The 9,667-nt window shown below is 33.1% G+C and overlaps 1 non-coding gene across 1 annotated transcript; it reads left to right on the top strand.

The window, feature by feature from the left end:
• The first annotated feature begins 2,546 nt into the window (after positions 1-2,546).
• On the top strand, positions 2,547-2,619 carry TRNAR-CCU (transfer RNA arginine (anticodon CCU)). Its single transcript has one exon. It is a non-coding gene; the product is annotated as a tRNA-Arg (tRNA).
• Positions 2,620-9,667: the final 7,048 nt, after the last annotated feature.

Raw genomic sequence — 9,667 nt, 5'->3', positions numbered from 1 at the left:
AAACAATATAAGCAAAAAGAAAATATCAATAAGAACAAGAAAATGTGAAAATAATAATGAATTGAATTAATATATCAACAAAATAATTGTATTGAGAGGTGTTCTACAGTTTAATATGGTTGTCATGTTGTAAAACATTATGTAATATAATGTTATGTAATGTGATGTTGACACGGTCAAATTATTTAAAATAAAATTATAATATTCTTAATATAATATTCTATAATTTACTACTATATTAGGATTATTTAATTTAACATACATAATGATTATTATATTATATAATTTAGGGTTAAAGCATTGTAAGTTGGTTTAAAGCAAGAATGTCGGCATAATAATATATCTCTTAATATATTATTTTATAATTTGTACAGTAATATAATTTAATATATATAACATTTTTTTACTATGATTGTAATGTTTAATCTTTTGCCTTGATCAAAATAAAAATAAAAAATTAATTAATTAATCAAAAATATAAAATTAATAATTATCTTTATAATTATAATTAATAATTAAACTAACACGCGGGTTTACCAAGTGAAGGATCAAATCTTTTGAGACACAAACCTCTTACAAAGTGAAAAAAAAAATGATCCCTCTTGACACTTAGTAAATTCAAAATTAAAATAAATCTAAACTAATATATAATATAATTTATTATAACATCATAACAATAATATAAAAATAAATAATATTTAATTAAAAAATTATGAACATAATACAAAATCAAATTAAGTATACGATACTTGTGACAAAAAATTATATTATATATAAAGTAGTTAAATTACGCTTTAAATATTAATTTCAAAAAAAGTAATTATTGATATTTACAAAATGAAAGTAAAGTTAAATTAATATTTTATTAATATTATAGTTAATTTTTTTATAATTATTATAAATGTAATATTATGTAAGTTATAATTATATCTCATTAATAAAATTACAATTTTTGAAAATTATATTTATATTTTTATAGTTTGTATAGGGTTTGCTAGAGTGACTTATGGTATAAGAAATTGTGACTTGTGACATATAAGTTGTTCATCAAAATCACTAGTATTTATCTTAAGTCATACCAACCTTTAACATGGTTGGAGTTTTTAAAGTGTTTCATTTTTCTAATAATGTCCTTGTGGTTTGGAAAACTAACTTGTTTAAGTCGTTCGTCAAAATCATCAGTGACTACACTCAATCTAGGCCACACCAACCCTTAACATGGTTGGATTTTTTGAGTGTCATTTTTTGATAGTGTGTATGTAACTTGTATGTCTAGCTTGTGGTGTAAGAAACTATGACTTGGGGCATCTAAATTGTTTGTGAAAACTATTGGTGATTGGACTCGGCCTAGGCCACACTAACCCTTAACATGGTTGGATTTTTTTCCAAAGTCTCCTCTAAAATATAACAAGTTTTGAATCTTGGTCACCTTACAAAATGAATCCTTGAAATCTAATTGCACTAAGGAGACTTGGCCTTTTAAAAAAGGATATGGTGGTGGGCTTTGATCTACTTATGTGTGCACAGGGCACAAGATCATTAATACAATTTCTCTCGATGCAACCATACATTCAATTATTACCTTAAGGTGTCCCATGGCTTCTTCTTTTTTTAACACCATGGTAAATCGATAACTCATTGGAGTACTCTAGGTGAGGCTCGAGATAAAACCTAGTGGTTGCCACTATAACACCAAGAGTATATCCAACAACCCGTAAGCCAAATATATTTAGGAAGATTCGAAACTCCATGAGGGTGGGGGAGCCTACTCCTTGAGCGTTGTCACAACAAGCCAAAGATTTTGTAGTATTTGAAACTGGGTGGAGGGGATAATATCGCATTGTGCCAACCACTGGGTCTTCCCACAAAGAGACCAAGGTGTCTGTGACTTTAAGGGTAAGTAACCTTCACAAAAAGAAAATTGTACTCAATCATAAAATGCAAACGTTATATGATGATGTGTGGTTTAATGGTGAGTGTTTTTAAATGATGATATACTCTTGGTGTTATAGTGACGAAGTTTGATTCTAGGTCTCACCTAAATTAGTCTTAAAATGGATATACTTTTGGTGTGCTATTGGATATATTCTAGGCCTCACCCAAATTAATCTAAAAATAGATATACTTTTGGTGTGCTATTAGATATATTCTAGACCTCACCCAAATTAGTCTTAAATAGATATACACTTAATGTTATAGTAGTAGCCACGAAATTTTTGATAGAAGATCTTACACAAATTAATCTAAAAACCAATTTACTATTAATATTAAAAAAATCAAAAAATTTCTATATTTTATGATTTTTATTTAATTCTTTAAATACTTGGATTAAGGCATTGAGATTTCTACCGAAGTAATACGCTGAACGGAGAATTCGTGAGCGGCAGAATTAGAACCTGCGCGCGCAAAACCCACCCACATGATTACTAGTAATGCTGGATAACCACTTCAACACGTCCAACTGAATGTTCAAATATGGAAAGGATAATATAAAGTTCAACGTAAACAAGATTATGTTATTGCTTAACAAAAGTTAAAACAGCTCCGCGCCTGTAGCTCAGTGGATAGAGCGTCTGTTTCCTAAGCAGAAAGTCGTAGGTTCGACCCCTACCTGGCGCGTCTTCGTTTCAAGATCACATTTCTCAGAAACTCTTTTCGGGTGCTGTTGTATTGGCCTTTTGTTTACCCTCGATCTTTTCCATGGAAAAGCGATAAAACAAAATGGGAGTCATGATTTCGTGAGGGTGTTGTGGGATTTAAAAATGAGATTCGTTTTTAAAGTAGTGTTGTTATTATTTAAATTTATTGCTGTTATTAATGAGGGTGTTGGTGTGGATGTTATTATTTAAATTTATTGGTGTTATTAATGAGGGTGTTGGTGTGGGTATGTAGTGTTGAGGGTGTGGGTGTGGGTGTGGGTGTGGGTGTGGGTGTGTAGTGTTGAGGGTGTATTTTATAAATGTATGGTTGATATATATTGTTTTTTTGGGGTAGGGATTTATAAAAAGGAGAAGAGGAGAAGTAATGTGGATATATAGTGTCGTTATCAATTGATTTTTATTTTATATATATATATCAATTGATTTTTATTTTATATATATATATATATATATAATGTTCTGTTGGTGGGGATTTATAGAAAGAAAAAAAAAGAGGAAAGTAGTATGGATATGGATAATTTTTAATATAGTTGTTGTCAATTAAATGTATGGTTGATTTTTATTTTATATATATAAAATATTGTTTGTTGGTGGGGATTTATAAAAAGGAAAAGAGAAGAAGTAATGTGGATTTATAGTGTTGTTATCAATTAAATGTATTGTTGATTTTTATTTTATATATATATGATGATCTTTGTTGGTAGGGATTTACAGAAAGAAAAAAAAAAGTAGTATGGATATGGATAATTTTTAATACATAAATATAGTATATTGTTGTTATCATTTAAATGTATTGTTGATATATATATATATATATATATATATATATATATATATATATATATATATATATATATATATATATAACTAACGTTCTTTTTGTTGGTGGGGATTTATAAAAAGGGGAAGAGGGGAAGTAATGTGGATATGTAGTGTTGTTATCAATTAAATGTATTTTTTATTTTTATGTTTTTTTTATATATAACGTTCTTTGTTGGTTGGGATTTATAAAAAGAAAAAGAAAGAAGTTGGTGGGGGATTTATAGAAAGAAAAAAAAAAAAGAGGAAAGTAGTATGGATATGGATAATTTTTAATACATAAATATAGTGTATTGTTGTTATCAATTAAATATATTGTTGATTTTTATTTTATATATATATATATATATATATATATATATAATGTTCTTTGTTGGTGGGGATTTATAAAAAGAAAAAGAAAGAAGTTGGTGGGGATTTATAGAAAGAAGAAAAATAAAAAGAGAAAGCAGTATGGATATGGATAATTTTTAATACATAAATATAGTATATTGTTGTTATTGATTTTATATATATATATATATAACACATTCTTTGTTGGGGATTTATAAAAATAAAAAATAAAAAAGTTGGTGGGGATTTATAGAAAGAAAGAAAAAAGAAGTTGGTGGGGGATTTATAGAAAGAAAAAAGTAGTATGGATATGGCTAATTTTTAATACATAAATATAGTATATTATTGTTATCAATTTTATATATAGATTATATTTGAAATTTGTTTTTTAATGTTATTTTGTTAGTGTGGATCTTAAATATGAATAATTTTTATACATAAATATAGTGTATTGTTATTTTCAATTATATATATATATATATATATATATATATATATATATATATATAAAGTATTCTGATATTTGAAATTTGTTTTTAACCTTCTTCTTTTTTTGTTGGTGGGGATTTATATAATAAGAAAAAGAAAGAAGTTGGTGGGGATTTATAATAAAAAAAGAGGGAAGTAATGTGGATATGAATAATTTCTAATACATAAATATAGTGCATCCTTGTTATCAATTTTATATAATATATATATATATATATAAGAAAGTAAAAAAGTGCCTAGAGTATGTCCTAAAATTAGCTCATCTTTCTTGGACTTAAGGAAAAAAGTTAATGGCCCAAGACGCATCTAGTAGGAATGAAAAACTTCCCCCTTATGGATCACCAACAGGGAATTATAGGTGGCCTGGTTTTCGTTGAATAATAGTGATGAGTCAACCTACATTAGTGGATATCAGCCATTAATTATTATCCCCGCTCTTGATTTGACAACTGAGTTATGATAGGTTTTCCCACTGTTTTAAAAAAACAAAAAAGAAAAAGTACCAAATATAGTAAAAATACAAAAAATTACACTTTCAAGGTCTTTAGAGGCCCTGCCACACCTTAAGAAACTTATTTATCATCTTATAATTCTCCATACAACAGTGTAACTAATTCTACTTGTATAAACACTTTTGAAGGAGTCACTCCAAAACTTTGTCAGTGTAACTAATTCTACTTGTATAAACTCTTATGAAGGAGCCACTCCAAAACTTTGTTTTGAACTGCATTTTTAGCAAGAATTAATCATCAATAACAATTACCTTTAGGTCATCTGTTGCCCGATTCAGATCCTAGATAGTTAGGAAGATCGAATTTGTTGAGGATCTTTGAATTGAATGCCCTTGACCCTGGTTTTCGTTCACAATGGTAGAGAATTGGGCTTCCAGCCTATTAATGACCACTATTCGTATGCAACATGTTAGAGAGCCATAAGTAGCTTGTTGGATAGCTCAATTATCACTCAGATGAGTGCATACATATCCATCATTGACGATATCTTGATTACTTTTGTGTCTAATTTTTTGTTTAGAAGTGAAGCCAATCCTTGAAATTATATGAGTTGAATTCCCCTTGAACCAACCCGAATTATCAGTGTCCCTTTCCAACTGTCAATTCTGAATTCAAACCAACCCAAGTAACACTGAAATGTGAAACCAACTAGAGTGCACACGCTGATTACTTTGTGAGCATCACTGAAACTCGTAGAGGCACTTGGGAGGGCACACTCACAGAGCCAGTCTAAGGGAGTGAAGGTGCTTGAGAAATCCAAGAGCTCAGGTATCACATGTGAACCAACAACATATTTCAAATTCGCACCTAGGCCAATGACACAACTAAGAGCTCAGGGAAGTCAGGCAGAGGCTTGTCCAACTCCAAGAAATCCACAATACCAAACTAGAATCTAGGGACTCAGAGAGACCAGAGAACCACCAGACTAGCTTCTGTTGTAGTGCATTATCTAATAGGCAGCGGGTTGGATTACACATGATAGAGTTGTGCCTTTCAATTTGGTCAGACAGACTCACTCCAAGAATTCTCTCATGCCTAGGTTGTCCTGCAACGTCACTGCGCCCATCATCCACCATCATTGTAGATAGACGAGACCAAATTCGTCATGGGTGGTCGAACTAGTTTGCAGGATGAAGTATAATTCCTCTGAGTTTCAATTGAATGTGCTCATAGCTAAGAGGGGAGGGCACGTACGAGAATAAGAGGGGAGAGCACGTACGAGAATAATGCATGAACAACTGGGTGGATTAATTGCCATATGTTCCATAATTGTTTGAAGGGGAGGCCGCGTGCCTCCCCTTGAAAGAATTTTGATCTAAACTTAATGAATTATTATGAAGCTCATTAAGAAAATAATTAAGGAATCGGGGCCTCTAGGATTGACTCATTTGCGACTAAAGTTCCCATAAGTAAACGAGTTGCTTGATTTTCCATAGAGTTTACTATGGAGTTATTCTCCTTGAGAATGTGGAATACTCAAAACCTATCGAGGAAGGAGAACTAGAGCTTAATCTTGGATAAAATTGATGCAAGCGCAAAGTCCGAAGGCAGTGTATTCAGAACAATATGTTGGATTATAGTATGAGAGTCCCTTATAATTGTTAGAGAATTGGTTCCCCTTTCCCAGGCTAAGTCAAGCCCCTTAAGAATCCCATAGCATTTTGTTTCACTGTTTCTGGCCATTTCTAGACCCCATGAGAATGTCAATTCCATTTTTCCTCAAAGTCTAAAGATTACCCCCCGGACCTGCCACCCCAAGATTTATTTTTGAGGCTCCATCAAAACTAAGAATATGGTCATCACGTGAACTTATACATTGTCTAAATTCCTCATAAAGAAAGCAAAGGTGCCAATTTTTATGAGCTCATTTTGTGTTTGGAGGGGGGGAGTGGTGAACTGAAGAATTGTTAATACCATTATTCCTTTTGCTTATCCAGTTGTTGGGTCTGAGGTTACTCGATCTTTTTTGTTTGAAGATGTTTTGTCAGCAGATGTAGCCACTATGTCAGGAAGGGTGATTTTACCTTAGAAGACTGCTCTATTTATTGCAATCCAAATTTTACAACAAATTTATTTTGGGATAGCCATCTAACTGCCTTTGAAGATCACTTTGATTTTATAAGGGACAGAGTAATTTATGTTCCATTCACCAAATATTTGAGTGGTCGAGCTTGGCATAATAACTCATCCTCTTATTTCTTAAAGGGATAATCACCAAACCCGCTTAGAAAAATCACAAAATAAAAATAGATGACTATTAGTTTTATTCATGATTTTTGCCTAGAGGGAGAATATATGGCCCTAGGATTCCTCTTCTTTTCAAATTTTCAAATGTGAGAATTTTCATGTGTATAAGAGTCCAATAGAAGATATTAATCTTGTGGAGACGATCAAGATTACAAATATTAGTCCAAAGCTTCGATATAGGGGGTTGTTAGAGGGGAAGAGAAGGGCCTCATAACCTTGTTTAACTGAATAGAAGGATTTTGTAGAAATTAATGTGTAGATTCAAAACTGCTCATGAATTTACTAAATCACAAGACTTGAAACTATGCTACTGATCTGCAGTAGTTAATTCACCATCTAAAACACAAATCATAGACATGCAAAAGGAAACATCACATATGCACAAAGATTTATCTAGGGGAAAGAAACTGCTCAAAGCCCCTTACTATCTCTATTGCATTAATCAGAGAATAGATACGAAATACATATGCTTGCTCAAGCTTGAGCACACCCTGCAAGTGTATAGTCTATCCCTCTGCCTGACTAACTAAACCTGGCCAACACTTAGCCAATTTCAAGCCTTCCCAAGCTCTTATTTCCTTGCATTTTTCCCTTGGGAAATTGCCCCTATTTTTTAGGAATTTCACACTTTGAAATTGCACAATAGCCTTAGGTCACTCTGACTGCACGCGCCACCTGTACACATTGGAATATGCTACAATTAATAGTACATTGCCTTGGAATCTCCATCTCAACTGGGTAACTCGAATTCTTTGTATGCAACAATTATTTTCGGTTGATTGATTAGTTAACTGGTTGATCACTGAGTGTGGTTGAAGTTCCACTTCCACAACTTGACCTCCACTTGTTCTTCTGACTGTTGAACTAGTTAAACTGACAATAACTCAAATTCGATGAAATAGATTGCTACAAATTAGAAATCAATCATACAGAACTGAACTCAAGCTTTCCCAACTCGAAATTACTGAGTTAACTGAGTGAAAAGTGCCATGTCACCTCAATTAACTACCTCCAAGTATTCTACTGAAATAGGAATTCGAATTTTAATCTAGTTTGACCAAAGCAAAGTCAAAACTAGATTTTATTATTGCATTTTGAACACTCCCTCTCAGTAAGAAAGGGATTCTCAACCACCCTTATCCTGCACCTGTGGAACTCAAACTTCCCTCTTAATAAGGCCTTTGTCAAAATATTTGCATCTTGTTCCTCTATTGGAATGTACTGCAACAGCATAATCTGCCTCTGCACACAATCTCGTAGATTGTGATATCAGATATCAATATTCTTGGATCGATCGTGAAAAACAAGATTCTCATAAAGTGATACAACTTTGATTATCATAGTAAATTACAGTAGGATTCATCATCTAACCAAACAAGCCAACAAGTATCTTTCTCATCCACATCGCGTCACATGTTGCTTGACTTGCAACCATGTATTTTGCTTCTGCTAAGATGAGTGCCACTGATCTCTGCTTCCTACTATACCAATAAATTGTTGTGGATCTAGCACTAAAATTCCATCTGATGTACTCTTCCAGACTGATGGACTTCCCGCACAATCTACATCGGTGAAGCCACACAAATTCACTCCCTTTGTCTTTTTGTACCAATGTCCAAATTGGGTAGTGACTCTGAGGTACCATAGAGCATGTTTAGTTTCCCTCCAAAACAATTTGGTTGGCCTAACCACAGCTTGACTAAGTTGATTGACTGCATAACACATTTATGGTCGTGTGTTCACAAGATATATGAGTGAACCCACCAATTGTTGGTAAATAGTCGCATCCACTTCCTCACTTGAAGTGGCATCCTCTTTCCTCCTCTTTCCTCCAGTTGGTCACTAGAAGAGTCTCTATGGGTTTGCATATGTCCATGCAAAACCTATGAAGTATTTCGTTGGCATACTTTCCCTGAGAGACAAACAGTTCCCCATCACCTTGCCATACTTCCAATCTAAGGAAGTAGTGCATGAGGCCCATGTCCTTCATCTTGAACTCTCTTGCAAGGTCCTCCTTGCAAGATCTGATCAGTTGCTCATCACCAGTAAGGATCAAGTCATCAACATATAAAACAATAATCAACAATTTACCTTCTACCAAAATATGATAGAGGTTTGCATCTGCTTCACTTTTGGTGAAGCCCAAACCAGTGAGATAGTTATCGATCCTGGTGTACCAAGCATGGGGTGCTTGCTTGAGACCATACAACACTCGCTTGAGTCTGCACACATGAGACTCTCGATTATAAGTCTCAAAGCCTTCTAATTTCTCGATATACACCTCCTCCTCAATAACTCTCCATTGAGGAAAGTTGTTTTCACATTAATCTGGTGGATCTTCCAACCCATCTGTGCAAAAAAAACAAGGATTGATCTCATGGATGAGTACCTTGCTATAGGAACAAAGGTCTCCTCATAGTCAATCCCCTCCACCTAAGAGTACCCCTTGGCCACAAATTTGGCCTTGTTTTTTTCTATGCTTTCGTCTGTTCTCTGCTTCACCTTGAAGATCCATCTCGAACCCACCATTGATTTGTGTATTGGTCTTTGGAGCACTTCCCAAACATTGTTCTTCACAATGGATTAATACTCCTCCACCATTGCATC

This window comes from Pinus tabuliformis, chromosome 6 (genome assembly GCF_031772625.1).
Source record: "Pinus tabuliformis cultivar Carrire ecotype Pingquan chromosome 6, CPIR1, whole genome shotgun sequence".
NCBI lineage: Eukaryota > Viridiplantae > Streptophyta > Pinopsida > Pinales > Pinaceae > Pinus > Pinus tabuliformis.
Note: the sequence above shows the minus strand (reverse complement) of the source record. Positions and strands in the feature narration are given on the sequence as shown.